The 15,380-nt window shown below is 46.7% G+C and overlaps 1 protein-coding gene across 1 annotated transcript in view; it reads right to left on the reverse strand.

Annotated features, from left to right (window-relative positions):
• The window catches only part of KDM3B (lysine demethylase 3B), a 139,703-nt gene that overhangs the window by 123,254 nt on the left and 1,069 nt on the right, over positions 1–15,380 (reverse strand). The window lies entirely within an intron of this gene.

Here is a 15,380-nt window from a genome sequence, read left to right on the forward strand (position 1 = left end):
AAAAGGTAAAAACCACTAATCTATCTACATCAGCAGTCTCCAACCTTTTTACACCCAAGATCACTTTTTAAAAGTCAGGGCAAGACAAGACCTACCCTATCCCTTCCCCAAGACCCCCACCCCTTCCAGGGTTAGTGGATTCTATGGGGCCCCCCTAGACTCAGAGGTAGGGCCAAAAAATGAGGGATCCAGTGTGCAGGACAGAGCTGCTAGTGAGTGGAATAGGGATGGGGTGCAGAATCTGGGTAGGAAGTAGGCTACAGGAGCAAGCTGGGGGTAGGTGTCTGGCCAGGAGGGAGGATCAAGAGCAGGGTACTGGATGGTGTCTGGCTAGGGGACAAGGTGCTGGTGGGGGGGGTCTGGCCAGGGGAAAGGGGAAGAGCAGATCGGACAGTACCTCGGGGGTCTCCAGGGATGAGGATCACTCAGGCAGAATCTGCAGGCAGCACTGGAAGAAGCGTACGTGTGGCTCCTTTAAGAAATCCAGTCACTCCAGATCCTGCACCACCGTCCTCCCCGGAGAAGGAAGAGAAAGGGTGAGAGGTGCAAGCTCTGGGAGGGAATTTGAGTGCAGCAGGAGGAGAAGGGGATGCTGGCTCAGGGACGGAGCTCCAGGCTGGAGAGTGTTGGGATCAGGTGGAGGGTTGTGGTGCTGAGCAAGCAGCAGACTTGTGGATATGTGGGTGCAGGAGTTTGGGTTGGGGTATATGAGGGGCTCAGGGCATGGGGGTTCCCTCCCTCTCCACAACAGTGCACACACTTCCTGAGAAGCCAGATCTGGCATGGAACCTCAGGACTTCCCCCTCCTCCCCTCACCCCACGATGCAGGAAGCTGGAGTTAGCTCCATTTTTGTGAGGAGTGGGAGGCTATAGCGCCAGTGCAGGCTCCTCATTATGGATGGTGGGGAGCAAAGGGGGGCTGAGAACACTGCCTCATGATCAACTGACAATGCCCCCCCCTGAAATCGACCAGCCAATCACGATCAAGTGATTGGTGACCACTGACCTACATCATTCAGGGCTGTGCAAAATTTTGCACCTTAAGCACCACAATTCAATCATCCCAACATCCAAAGGTAAACTTACCTAGGTTGATGGAAGGATTATTCTGACAATAGCTACTAGGGATGTAAAATCTCGTTTAACGGGTTAATTGATCAAAGGGATGAGGGCAGGGGGTCATTCCAGCCCAGCTAGTTGAAGTAATTCCCTACCCACTGTGGGGCTGGAGCAGCCCCTACTTGTGGTCCTCCCCACCGCGGACAGAAGCTGCTCCAGATACCGGAGCAGCCTCTGCCTGCAGGGTGCCTGGGGCCACTGCAAATAACCAGAGCAGCTCTATCCGCACCGGACCTCCTGCGGGGCTGAAGCAGCCCCCTGCCCGCAAGAGGTGGGGAACTACTCCAGCCCCTCATATCTACACAGGAAGAACGCACTTAGGAGTGAGCAACAATTTTTGATGGGGGCCACTAAGAATCCGGTCAGTGGTCAAGGACCTCAGTCTTTCATGATCTTATCGGAGGAGGTGCAAAGTCTGGATGGAGGTTACATGCAGAAGGGAGTTCGGGATAGGGGAATGAGGTATAGGAAGCAGTGTGAGCTCTGGAAAGGAGTTTGGATGAAGGAGGGAATTGTGACCTGGAGCAGGGGGCTGGGGTGCAGGGTCTGAGAGGGGATATGGGTGAAGAACTGGGGGGTACAGAGGTTTTTGGGTTGTGGGGCAGAATGTTGGTGGGTGGGAGGGACTGGAGTGCCAGAGGCAGGCTCTGGACAGAAGGCATTTACTTCCCTGCCTCCCTTACACCATAATGGCAGGCTGCAGGAGCCAGGTGCTACTTTGAGTGCTGCTGCAAGCAGGGAAACCAGCCAATAAGAGATGCGAGATTGTGCTGGAGGCAGGGTTAGCACACAATGCCTTGCTTCCTGCTGGTTCATGGCAATGCTCAGAGAAGCACATGGCCCCTGCCCTGGTTGCTCTGAGCACCATTCAGGGGCAAGGCGGAGCCTGCCTGAGGTTCCTGACTGGGCTGTGGGCTGCATTTTGCTCACCCTAGATCTGCACTATGCATTACAGAAGCACAGCTATAGCACCATAGATGTGCTGCTGTAATGGCTGCAATGTAAACATACCCTTAAATTAATGGCTCTCAACCCGCAAGCCAATGAACACATAACTGCAGCCCATGTGATGTGGAAAATGGTTATGTTCAATCAATAATATCCATCATGCCAACAGAGCTTAAAATGGTGACAACTCTAAACAATCCATCCCAAACAGAAAGAAATTAATTCAACAAATGATAAATGATATAATCAACTATTCATTGGAATTTTCTGCTTCTTGATTATTTCAGCCACCCCCTTATTACGTCCTTTGCATTCTTTTGTCAATATTGTCATCAATCCATAAGTACTAGCATCTATATCCAATATGAAAGATGTTTTGAAACAAGGGTAGGTTAGGACAGGAGCAATCACAAGAGGTTTTTTGAATTCTGAAAAGGCTAAACTACATACCGTTGACAGTGTGGCACAGTGGGCCCTGCCAGGCTGGGGCAGCTCCCCATCCGGAAAAGGTGATGCTTACCATTTAACCGGTTACATCCCTATTGCTGACCACTGAAATTGTTTTCCCTTTTTCACAACCTATGAAACGATTGTGTAATATTGGCAAACAACTACTTCAACAGGAGCAGAGCCTACAAAATGTTGTGCATTTGAATGTGTCTGGAGAGTTGGAGCTAGGGATGTTAAATTTAATCACCTAATTGACTAGTCGATAGATTTTCCATCGACTAGTCGATAGATTTTCCAACCCTGGAAACTAGCCCCACTGCAGCTCTGCCTTTTAAATGTGTTAAGAGCCAGTAGGCTCTTAACACATTTAAAAAGCTGGAGCACAACAGGGGACCTGGCGCAATCTAGGCCAGATGATTCTTATCTCGTGCTAGGTCCCCCCTGCTGCAGACCAGCCTTAAATGTAAAATGGCTAGAATGTAGCGGGGAGACCCGGTGTGAGCCGGGAATCAGCTATCCCAGCTCACGCCAGGTCCCCCACACTGTACCGCTAATTTTTAAGTGTATTACGAGCCAGAAGGCCCTCCATATATTTAAAAAGCAGAGGCAGAGCGTCTGGGACGGGGTACAAGCCAGGAATCAGCTGATTCCCAGCTCGCGCCCTGTCCCCACTACTCCTGCCTTTCCTGCCCCATGTGGAGACAGTGCTGGGGGGAGGGGGGGAACTGACTTTTAAGCTGGCTCCCCTCAGCACCTGCTTCTGCTCATCCCCCTCCCCTTGCTGCCTCTAATAGAGGCAACAAGGGTGAGGGAAGAGCAACTAGTTGAGGGACTAGTTGACCATTGGATAAGCGCCGCTCAACGGGCTGCCGTGTGGGAGCAAGTGGCGCAAGCGACCGTTTGGGCTCCGCAGTCCCCCAAATGAGAGGCAGGAGGGGGAGGAGAAGAGAAAGAGAGCGACAGAGAGAGAGGCAGGAGGCGGAGGAGAGCTGAGAGAAAGAAGGGGGGGAGGCAGTAGGAGGAGAGAGGGAGAGAGAGGGAGAGAGAGACACGGAGCGAGAGACCACAGGCTCAGGAGAGAAGACCATGGAGGAAAGATCTGAAAATCCCACTTATGATGGGCTAATTGGCTAGTTCATTATAATTAACCATAACGAAATCCAAACCCATTCAACCACTATTATACCTGCTAGCAAGACTTCTTATTTGAATTCCAGGGGTCCTTCTTCCCACAGGTGCACATTCCTCACACAGCGTCTCCATTTGAGACCAATTAGGTGATTTGGTTTTGGATCCCCAATTCCCATGTCTTGTTAGCCTGTCTGATCTAGTAACTTCTGTTTGAGCCCATGTCCTCTATTCCCATAGATTTCATAGATCAGTTTACACGGTCAAAGCTCCATTACTGTTTAACCAATCAGCCCTAAGCAAAGATTGTGGGGTTGATCCCTGTATATCTACACTTTGCCCCTTCAAGTTAGTCTCTCTTGTGTCCCAAATTGGGAGAGTGACTTTCACTGGCCAGTCTTATGTTTTCTAACCATTCTTTTTTGTAGCCATTTCTCTCACTCTTACACATTATCTGCCTCCCTAAATCTTTGATCTATCACTAAAGGAATTTTTTTTGTTCGGTTTTGTTTGGTTTTTTACAAGCCAGATTTCATTTTTAAATGGTCAAAAATGATGCAAAGCAGATTAGAATCCCCCTTCCCATCATACGTTTGATAAAGAGCTAAACTTCCAGGCTCATGATGATCCGGTTTCATCTTCACTAGAAGCTACCACCTCTTTCTTCACTACTTCAAGAAAAGAAAAGAATTCTCTGGCAAATTCCACAGCCCCCAAAGTGTCTGATCTTAATCTGCAAATTCAGGTCCAATTCTACATCTGTAAATTCGTACACTGCCAATTTAATCTAGAAATTCTCACGGGTATCTGGATTTGCTAGAAAGACAAACCTCCAAATTCTCTACCAATTCAGGTGGAGTGTCTTAGTTAAGTCCAAAACAGTCTGAAAAGTTACCCCAGTTTTGTGAGATTTCTGTAACTGAGCAACAAAATGGCAGATAAAATTCAAAACTATTACAGTAGGCTTCCGATAATCCGGCACCTTTGGGATCTAGGTGGTGCCAGATTATTGTATATGCCAGAGTATCGGGAGGTACTCTGGCGTGGGGCTGTCATGGGTCTGCCGGACCCGCACTGGGTCCGCCGGACCCGCACTGGGTCCGGGGGCTGGGCAGGGAATGGAGCAGCGAGGGGCGAACCATCCGCCATTTTGCAGGAAGATGGGGGAAGCCCCATGCCGCCGCCAAGAGTTTCCAGGAGGGGAGGGGAGCAGGCTCCCCACCCCCCAAACTGCAGTAGTTATCCCCAAGCAGGGGGATGAGGGGTGGAGCTGCGGGACCAACCAGGCAGCACCCCAGCTGCTCTGCTTTGCAGCTTCCCCAAGTCTGCCGCTCATCAGTTTCAGCAGTGGCAGCGACAGACTTGGGGAAGTGGCGCAGAGCAGAGCAGTTGGGGTGCTACTGGGTTGGTCCCGCAGTGCTGCCCCTCACCCCCCTGCTCGGTGCCCGGCAGCATCCCAGCTGCTCTGCTCTGGCTGCTTCCCCAAGTCCACTGCTGCTGCTGCTGCAACTGATGAGTGGCAGACTTGGGGAAGCTGTGGAGCAGAACAGCTGGGGTGCTGCCAGGTGCGGAGCAGGGAGGTGAGGGGTGGAGCTGCGGGACCAACCCGGCAGCACCCGAGCTGCTCTGCTCTGCAGCTTCCCCAAGTCGGCCGCTCGTCAGTTTCAGCAGCGGACTTGGGGAAGAGACACGGAGTAGAGCAGCTGGGGTGCTACCGGGCACCGAGCAGGGGGGTTAGGGGCGGTGCTGCGGGACCAACCCGGCAGCGCCCCAGCTGCTCTACTCTGCGCCGATTCCCCAAGTCTGCTGCTGCCGCTGCTGAAACTGATGAAGAGGGGACTTGGGGAAGCTGCGGAGCAGAGCAGCTGAGGTGCTGCCCAGTTGGTCCCGCAGCACCGCCCCTCACCCACCTGTTGGCGCCCGGCACCACCCCAGCTGCTCTGCTCCACAGCTTCCCCAAGTCCACTGTTGGTCAGTTTCGGCAGCAGCGGACTTGGGGAAGCGGCATGGAGCAGCTCCAATTGTCCAGCTGGCCAGAGCACTTGCAGGTTCCAGTTGGTGCCGGACTGTCGGGAGTGCCAGACAATTGGAGTTTTACTGTACAAAGTAATACACATTGGAAAACATAATCCCCAATTATACAGCCCAGCACTGTCTGTAGTTAGCAGTTATCAGTCAAGAAAGATCATGAAGTCGTCTGCTCCACCTTCAGCAGGAGTCAAAAAAGCTAACAGAATGTAAGCAACCATTAGGAAAAGCACAGATCATAAGACAAAAAAAATAATGACTCTTTATAAACCTATGGCACACCACATCTTGAATATTACATGCAGTTCTAGTCACCCAATGTCAAAAATAATAAAATTGGAAAAGTTACAGAGAAGGACAACAAAAATGATCATCAGCTTCCATATGAGAAGAGGTTAAAATGACTGGGACAGTTCAGCTTGGAAAAGAGATGACTAACGGGATCTATGATAGAGGTCTATAAAATGAAAGTGAAAAAGAAAGTATAGTTAACTCTTCCCATAACACAATTTCACTAGGTGATCCCTAGTTCTGATCAGGCAGCAGGTTTAAAAGAAAAGGAAGTACTACTTCACACAATGCACCCTCAGCAAGTTCGCAGATGACACTAAGCTAGGGAGAGAGGTAGATACACTGGAGAGCAGGGATAGGGTCCAGAGTGACCTGGACAGATTAGAGGATTGGGCCAAAAGAAATCTGATGAGGTTCAAAAAGGACAAATGTAGAATCCTGCACTTGGGACAGAAGAATCCCAAGAATTGTTACAGGCTGGGGACCGAATGGCTAAGTAGTAGTTCTGCAGAAAAGGACCTGGGGGTTACAGTGGATGAGAAACTGGAGAGGAGTCAACAGTGTGCCCTTGTAGCCGAGAAAGCTAATGGCATATTGGGGTGCATTAGGAGGAGCATTGCCAGCAGATCCAGAGAAGTGATTATTCCCCTTTATTCAGCACTGATGAGGCCACATCTGGAGTACTGTGACCAGTTCTGGGCCCCTTCCCCCCACCCCACTATATGAAGGATGTGGATGCATTGGAGAGGGTCTAGCGGAGGGTGACCAAAATGATTCAGGGGCTGGAGCGTATGACCTATGAGGAGAGGCTGAGGGAGTTGGGTCTGTTTACTCTGCAGAAGAGAAGAGTGAGGGGGGATTTGATAGCAGCCTTCAACTTCCTGAAGGGAGGTTCCAAAGAGGACGGAGAAAGGCTGTTCTCAGTAGTGACGGATGGCAGAAAGAGGAGCAACGGTCTCAAGTTACAGTAAGGGAGGTCTAGGTTGGATATTAGGAAAAACTATTTCACAAGGAGGGTGGCAAAGCACTGAAATGGGTTCCCTAGAGATGTGGTGGAATCTCCATCCCTAGAGGTTTTTAAGTCTCGGCTTGACAAAGCCCTGGCTGGGTTGATTTAGTTGGGATTGGTCCTGCCTTGGGCAGGGGGCTGGACTTGATGACCTCCTGAGATCTCTTCCAGCCCTATGATTCTATCTGTGGAACTCATTGTTGGGGATGTTGTGAGGGCCTTAACTATAATTGGGTTAAAGAATTACATAAATTCATGAAGGATAGGTCAGCAATGGCTCACAAACTCACTCTCAAATAATATTGCTCTGGGGTGAGCATAACCTTCTCCCTTCATTTAAAATGATTGCAAGAAATAATTAAGTTCCTTTATGCAACCAAAAAGCTGAAATAGCAAATCTGCACCAAAAACATAGGCAGGTGTAACTGCCCAAAACAAAAGCACATGTAGAGTGCATCTGTGGAGGGCTTTTGGTTGCTACTGTTTGAGCAGAGGTATGTCTGACAGGAAAAGTGAGAAAATACTGGACAGACAGAACAGGGGCAGAAAAAACCCAAGGAGACACTCAGAAAAAGCAGTGGTAACATGGCTTTGAGAAAAGTTTAGAGTTTTTATTATATGTGTTGACTGGAAAAGGGGCATGGAACTTTGAGTGAAGACATTCACTTGTTTTGATTTCTGTTTTGTTCAGGGAGACAGGACTTTGATGTAATCCTGCTTATTCACAAAAGAACACTTGACTTGAAAATCACTGCCAAATAATTTCTTTTGCTAAATGGAATAACCTGCAAGTAGTAACATTTTTGGCTAACTCTTTGTATCAAGAGGATTAACACCAGTGTCACAAATGGAATCCACTTTCAAGGAATAGTAATTGTGAGCCGGTCGTAGTCTTGTTCCAGGATGGAGCAATTGATGACACTTACAGAAAAAAGGAATTAAGATAAGACCTAAAATAGTAGCTAGATACAAGAGGAATTAAAGCAACAGCTGGAAGCCTTCCAGAGAGATGACCTGTAATCAGACAAATCTTTGTTCAAGCAGCAGTTCTACCTCTTCAAGCAAGTCAGATTATCTGTTCAAGAATTCCTCCTAAACAGTAAAAGCTAGAACCACCAAATTTAGTATATAACTTCCTCTTATAACTTAAAGCAAGGTCAGGATTTGGTTGTGCGAGGGGAGATGCCGAAGCGCCCCTTACCCCGAATGCATATAGGGATGCATGAAACCATTCAGCAGAGAGACAGAATTACCAAGCAAGTGACGGGGCTGGCCGGCCAGGGGATTGCCCCATCCTGAACTTCCCCAGCCCCAAGCCTCCTACCCCTCCTGGTGCCCTTTAGGGAGGGCATGGGAGCTGCAGCTCTCCCTCCACTCTCAAATTTGTACAGGAACATTGCTGACTGTTCCCTTTTGTGCACTTTCATCTGGATCCCTGACAGTTTGCCCCATTCCTCAATTCTGGTTAGGGAGTACAGACAAACCTGGACCTGCCCCAGTTGTGCACACTGAAGCTGCAGTGGCCATAAAAAGGCACTTTTCGCCTGGTCCCAAGATGCTGGTGTGAGAAGGGGATGGGGTTGTCCTCTCTCCCTGAGGAAACCTACATACTGAACCCCTCATCCCCCTTCCTACCCCAGAGCAATGACTTAAAGAAAATCAAAAATTGAGTTAAGGACCAATCAACTTCTGGTAAATCTTCTAGCATTAAATACTTGTTTAATGCTAATTGTTCAATTTCTGTAGTTGCCACCATGTTGTTTTCATGACCACTATAAATAATTGGTACATGTAATCCAGTCAAGCATTCTTATCAATGAAGATGTGAAGACCTCCAAGAGGTTGTCATTTTGCATTCCCCAACAATGAGTCATGGGTTGTGTCTACCACATTAACAGGGCTCGCCGAACTGCAGCAAGCCCCGCACGCCAGCCGCTGTCCAACAATCTGCGCATGCGAGGATCGCCTGAACCCAGCTCTTCCGGGTTGTAATCTACTCGCCCGTGTCAAGCCCTGCACATTAACATAATGGACTGCCTCTAAAAATCCACTGAAATTCTGCCTCAGCACAAATTCCATGTCCAGTATGAAATCAGTTCTGAAGGCTCCACTGCACTTGCAACAAATCAAACCCAGGTTGATGTTAAGCGCAAATTGAGACAATAGTTATTTTGTCACTTTCTCTGCACACTATGAAGCTGCCACATGTCCTCTAATGTAAATCCCTCACCCAGTAAACTTATTCATAACAGGCAATGTAAGGGCAGACAACATGAGTGCAGATAACCAAGTCGTTAACAGTAGATGTGGCACATCTCACAATTTTGTCACAAGCTTAGCTAAGCTTTCCTCTCAGCAAACATTAGACAGAACAGCATTGCAGATAAAGCAGTAACTATGGTAGAGGACAAGATTCAAAGGGGGTAACAATGTTAGTCTGTATCTGCAAAAACAATGAGGGGTCCCAAGGCATCTTAAAAACTAACATTTATTTGGACATAAGCTTTCATGGGTAAAAACCACTTGATGCATCTGAATGGTTTTTTACCCATAAAAGCTTATCGCAAATAAATATGTTATTCTTTAAGGTGCCACAAGATTACATTTTGCATAGTAGAGGAGTAGATTTAAGTGTTCCTGAAATAATGTGTGGTAGAATGAAGTTGTACACCTATTATATTTGTGGGAGACAAGCGAGTCCCTATTGGAGTACCAGAATATCAGAATGCCAAGGTTGAAGTATGTAACATTTGGGTGTTGATACCATATATCATCTCAGCCACTGATGAGGAAAATGTCCATAAAATGTGAGCCACACTCTGGAAAAGCATGCATTGGATTTTTTTTTTTAGAGAATACCTGTAATGCTGATAGTCATTATGAATTGTAATGTGAGAGAGCTGGTATTCAATGTTGATTGGCTATTACATTTGAGTTCAACAACCACAACAGAGCCATGCATTGACTTGGGAGAAATTCTGTATGTATTGCTGTTGCTTACAGCCAGACCTTATTACATAATCTTGGCATTAGCCATTTCAATCCCCTGCCTTAAGTCTGTATTTGTTCAATTTCTCTAAATTAAACCTTTTGCTGAAGGGAGTATCAAATTCCTCTCTATGGTCAGTTCAGCAAAAATGCATTTGGAATTTGTAAGTCACACAGTTTGAGATGGAAACCATTAGAAAGTTGTCAGGCTTTGAGAGAAATGAGAAGTGCTCTTAGGCAAATCTCTGAAATACCTTGTCAGATTTCCCTCAAACTTCACAGAAAAAGTCCATCATTGAGAATGACCCTGCAAATAAGTTTTCAGGGAGAATGGTTACACTTTAGCAAGCAGAGGAAAACACTAGCTTTATAAGGGAAAGGGAGTTTAAACTGTAACTATGGGTGAGCCTGCACAGCTACATAATATTTGGTAGTTCTTTTGTCACCACATGCCCCAGGCAAAAGAAACCAAATTCTAAAACAAGGCTTGTTGGAACAGGGCTGTAGACAACCCCACTATTACAGTAACAGTCCCACTGTCCCTACCTGCAACAATTCCTATTGTGCTTTTACCTTGGGCTCTGATATAAATAAGTGGTAATAAGACAACAATCATGTAAGATTTGGCAATAGAGGAACAGGCTGCTACCAAGAGCTAAAATTTCACAAAAGTTCCTACTCCACAGACTGTTAGCAGGCAGAGAAGCACACTCCCCAATAAAATAAAAAACAAACAAGTGTTCCACAATGATACCACCAGGCGCTGCGTCGTGACAGTAATAACCAACCAGGGTGCTTCATGAAAATCTCCATCCATGTAATGAGTCTGAGATTCAGAAAGCTCAGTGGGAAAATCTTGCATCAAGATAATATTAAAACCAGGGGTGCCAGCATTAACTCAATACTATATACAAACCTGTACAAAATTAAGACTGGGATAAGCTGAGAGCAGCATCACTTAGAGGCCACATCTCCCTCACCAGGAAAAAAAAGACCTATAAGAATCTCAGCTTTGCAAAAACATTGAATAACGAGGACAGATACAGTAAGAAAACTACTCTTCCAGAAGTTGGCCAGAGGGAACAGCCATAAAACTCTCCCCCTCTTAAAAAGTATTCCCAGTGAAAACTGTTTTCCTACTTTTGGGAGATGTGCCTATACAACACAATAGGAATCATTCCTTAAAAGCTGGCTTATAATAAAGCAATTTGAAACTGTCAAAGAACCTGTTCGTTAACATATTGACCATAGTACAGGTTGCACCTCTATAAATGGGACTCTTTGGTCTGGCAACATCCGTGGTCCAGCAGGATCATGGATGTTCCAGGGTCAGAGTCCCTAAGCGCTGGGGGGAGGGGGAGGGGAGCCCCGCACGATGCGAGGGAGAGGAGCATGCAGCCCAGTTGGGTTGCGCAGGGGAGGGGATAGGAGCCAGTGCATGTGACCAAGCTGGACTGTCTCAGGAGCCGGGGAGCCCAACAGATGGCTCAGGTGGGCTTCAGGAATGGGGGGCAGGAAGGCCAGTGTACAGCCCAGCTGGGTTGGGGGATGAGGCAGGGAGGGCAGGAAGCCTAGCACGCCATGAACCTGGACTGCTGGCAGGGGGGTGGGCCAGCAGCCTGGTGTGGTGGCAGGGGAGGGGTGGGGACAACAGAGGGCTAGAAATGACCTTCCCAGTCCAGCAAAATCCCGCCTCTCGGATGCTGAACCAGGCAGGCCCAACCTGTACTCACATAGCACAGAACCTCACATACAGTGTCACATCTTCAGCATTTGTTTTATGTTTATTATGAAACGTAAATACTACACTCTTATTCTAGAAGCTCTATGACTATTCAATTGGGAAAAATCAGGTCATTCCACTTTATTTTTTTATCTTCCAAGTGTCCAAACACATGCCAAGAACCGCAAAACAAAATGCAATGCATCTACACCACAGAGCACACAATCGAAAAATTGACATAAGCTGATTGCACCAAAAGAGGGAGGAGGAATCAGTAAAATTGGACATATTACCAAATAAAACAGGATGATAAAGATCCAAGTTTCATTGCTTCTACGGCCTAAAGTGACTACTGTTATCTCTAGTCTGACCTCCTACATAACACATGCCACAGAACCTCTCCAAAATAACTAACAACAAATCTTGATTTAAATATTGTCAAACCATGACCCTTTGTGAATTGTTCCAATGGTTAATTAATCTCACCATTAAAAACGTACATCTTATTTCCAGTCTGAATTTGTGTAGCTTCAATTTCCAGCCATTGGTTCATGTTATACCTCTCTCAGCTAGACTGAAAAGCTTATTAATAAATAGTTCTTTGGTTAAGTACTTACAGACTGTAATTAAGTCACACCTTAATCTTCTCTTTGTTAATCTAATCTAAACAGAGTTCCTTGAGTCTGTCACTTTAAGACATTTTCTAATCTTCTGATCATTTCTGTGACTCTTTTCTAAACCCTCACCAAATGTATCAACATCCTTCTTGTATTGTGGATACCAGATTCTGACAGTGGTTTCACCAATACCAAATACAGAGGAAAAATAACTTATTTTCTCCTATTTAAGATTTCCCTATTTATGCATCCCAGGACCACATTAGCTGAAAATCAATTCCCAGTATAATGGTTTGGAAAAATGGGCTGAATATCCAGGACGATCCAAAATGTTTTTTCAATGACAGCACCCAAGAACAGAGCCTCCAAATGCAAGTATGGCCTACATTCTTTGGTCCTAGATGTATACTCACACTTTCTACAGATGAACATTCCCCAGACTGGGTTTTAAACTTCCAGGATCCATGCTAATAAACAAATCTTAACACTTTTCTGGCAAAAACAGCTATTGGGTTTAATAAGGTTTTATGCATACAGATCTGAATAGTGCAACACACAAAGATATTTAGGCACCTAAGTCCCAGTTTTGGCTCCAATGCAATCCACAAAACTCATATCAAACCTCATAGACACTTACACCAACTCAATGCTTAAAAGCCTTTGGGATTAAATTTTTTCCTTATTGACTAAGTTTCTGTCTCTGAGCAGGCACACTGCTGCCTTGTTTTAGGCATCTGGACAACTTTCTTCCCACCTAAGCCCCAAAGTGAATCATAAACCAAAGCAAGATAGTTTTTCAGCTGCATAACCTGCATGCAGGTCTGATTTATAAGCAACCTAACCAATCTATAAGCATGCCTAACAAATTGGGTCCCATTCAAAAGCTGTCCAGAGGAGATGACAGTAGTGGTAGAAGTTGCCCACCTTATAACTTTCAACTCAGTCATTAGAGCACTTACCCAGAACATGAGAAACATGGGTTCAACTCCCCCTCTCTACTATGCCAGACAGAAAGAAGTGAAACTCCTGTTCAAATCACTTCTTTCAATCTGGCAGAGGAGGGTGAATCGAATATGGGCCTCCTGCATTCCAGATATATATTCGAACCACTGAGGTAAATTAGACGGGCACCACCAGTTCGCTCTTTGTTATTGGAGAAAGACAAGTGCTTAATTCATGCCTGCAAGAAATACATTAAGGCTATGTCTACACTGGCGGCTTATTGCGCAAGATGAAAATGTCCACACGGCCATGTGCGAGCTGTGCTTTTGCGCAAGAGCGCCCATGGCAGTGTGGACGCTCTCTTGCGCAAGAAAGCTCTGATGGCCATTTTAGCCATAGGGCTTTCTTGCACAAGAAATCCCTGCTGAGCGTCCACACTGCCCTCTTGCGCAAGAGGGCTTACACCTGTTAAAAAGAGTATAGCTCTTGCGCAAGAGCAGGCGAGCAGTGTGTACACTCTGCGAATTATTGTGCAAGAACGGCCATACTTGCGCAAGAAGCCACGGGTGTAGACACAGCCTAAGTGACTAACCAACTTGACTCCATGTAGTAGGAATAGTTAGTTTCCTCACTGCTGCCTAGACTTCAGCACCTATCTCAACCAAAAATGTAGTACACACTCTCTCCTTAGCACATCTAAAAGGCTAGGATAGGCAGCTCCCTGCCTAGCATGCTAGTTTTTATGGATCATTTTCTTGGACACCTACTTCTTCCCATAAAGGCTACGTCTACACTGGCCCCTTTTCCGAAAGGGGCATGCTAATTTTCAACTTCAGAATAGGGAAATCCGCGGGGGATTTAAATATCCCCCGCGGGATTTAAATAAAGATGTCCGCCGCTTTTTTCCGGCTTGGGGAAAAGCCGGAAAAAAGCGTCTAGACTGGCCCGATCCTCCGGAATAAAGCCCTATTCCGGAGGATCTCTTATTCCTACTTTCTTCCCTCCTAAGCCCCAAAGTGAATCATAAACCAAAGCAAGATAGTTTTTCAGCTGCATAACCTGCATGCAGGTCTGATTTCAAAGTAGGAATAAGAGATCCTCCGGAATAGGGCTTTATTCCGGAGGATCGGGCCAGTCTAGACGCTTTTTTCCGGCTTTTCCCCAAGCCGGAAAAAAGCGGCGGACATCTTTATTTAAATCCCCCGCGGATTTCCCTATTCTGAAGTTGAAAATTAGCATACCCCTTTCGGAAAAGGGGCCAGTGTAGACGTAGACTCATAGACTCATAGACTTTAAGGTCAGAAGGGACCATTATGATCATCTAGTCTGACCCCCTGCACAGTGCAGGCCACAGAATCTCACCCACCCCTCTTAGAATAATCCTCTCACCTATGTCTCAGATATTGAAGCCTTCCAATACTTTGAAGGCCCCAACATGCAGAGAGTCCTTCAGCTGTGATCTGTGCCCAATGCTACAGAGGAAGGCGAAAAACCTCCAGGGCCTCTGCCAATCTACCCTGGAGGAAAATTCCTTCCTGACCCCAAATATGGCGATCAGCTAAACCCTGAGCATGTGGGCAAGACTCACCAGCCAGACACCCAGAAAGTTCCCTATAGCAACTCCTATCATCCCTCCATTGACCTATTTCCAACTGGAAATGAATGGTCAATTAGTTACCAAGATCATGTTATTTCATCCAACCATCCCCTTATCATAGAATCAGAACTGGAAGAGACCTCAGAAGGTCGTCAAGTCCAGCCCTCTGCTCTAGGCAGGACCAATCCCATCTAAATCAACCCGGCCAGGGCTTTGTCAAGCCAAGACTTAAACACCTCTAGGGATGGAGACTCCACTACTTCCCTAGGTAACCCATTCCAATGCTTCACTACCCTCCTAGTAAAATAGTTTTTCCTAATATCCAATCTGGACCTCTCCCACCACAACTTGAGACCATTGCTCCTTGTTCTGCCATCTGTCACTACTGAGAACAGCCTCTCTCCATCCTCTTTGGAACCTCCCTTCAGGAAGTTGAAGGCTGCTATCAAGTCCCCCCTCACTCTTCGCTTCTGCAGACTAAACAGACCCAAGTCCCTCAGCCTCTCCTCGTAGGTCATATGCTCCAGACCCCTAATCAAT

The sequence above is a fragment of the Pelodiscus sinensis genome, chromosome 16 (assembly GCF_052426305.1).
Source record: "Pelodiscus sinensis isolate ZL-2025 chromosome 16, ASM5242630v1, whole genome shotgun sequence".
Classification (NCBI taxonomy): domain Eukaryota; kingdom Metazoa; phylum Chordata; order Testudines; family Trionychidae; genus Pelodiscus; species Pelodiscus sinensis.